The sequence below is a fragment of the Penaeus monodon genome, chromosome 28 (assembly GCF_015228065.2).
Source record: "Penaeus monodon isolate SGIC_2016 chromosome 28, NSTDA_Pmon_1, whole genome shotgun sequence".
NCBI lineage: Eukaryota > Metazoa > Arthropoda > Malacostraca > Decapoda > Penaeidae > Penaeus > Penaeus monodon.
This window is the reverse complement of record NC_051413.1, coordinates 40,098,509-40,099,047: the sequence shown is the minus strand read 5'-3', so window position 1 is coordinate 40,099,047 and position 539 is coordinate 40,098,509. Positions and strand designations below refer to the sequence as shown.

Below are 539 nucleotides of genomic sequence, written 5' to 3'. Positions count from 1 at the left end.
ACTCGTTCGTATCCAGTATCCAGCGTTAGGGGAATCCAACCAGGCCAGAATGGCCCTGCCAGCGACAAAACCCCGCAGTGGCACCACCTCAGTCTGAAAAGGGAGCTTTGGCCTAATTACGATCGCCATATAAACATATTTTATGCTATTTTGATATTTTGTTATCCGACTGGGTTAACAGCTTAAGTACAGGTATTTCATTAATGAGTGTTTGATTTTAATATTTCGTTAAGCAGTACCATTGTTTTCAATTGTTTTCAATATGCAGAAATTTAATTTCCGATACATGCTGAGACATTATCTTCCTATGGAATAAATGCATTTAATTAATACACCTCACATGGTTTTGGTATTTCTTTATTTCGAATAGTAAGGAAAAGAACAGAAAATAAGTGAAAGAAATAAGAGGTACATACTTGGTGAAAAGATACTAACAACATGCTATGACAAGTGGTAATTTTTAAACTGAAATTGCGTTGGTCATGTGGTGTGGGTGCGATCTCTCCGTGAAGTCGCTAAGTTCTCTGAAATTCAGATGA

The 539-nt window shown here is 37.1% G+C and overlaps 1 long non-coding RNA gene across 1 annotated transcript in view; it reads right to left on the bottom strand.

The window, feature by feature from the left end:
• Positions 1–341: 341 nt before the first annotated feature.
• LOC119591018 overlaps positions 342–539 on the bottom strand; it is a 1,135-nt gene continuing 937 nt past the window's right edge. The window contains exon 4 of the long non-coding RNA XR_005230313.1: positions 342–524. This is a non-coding gene — a long non-coding RNA (uncharacterized LOC119591018). The remainder of the gene's footprint in view (positions 525–539) is intronic.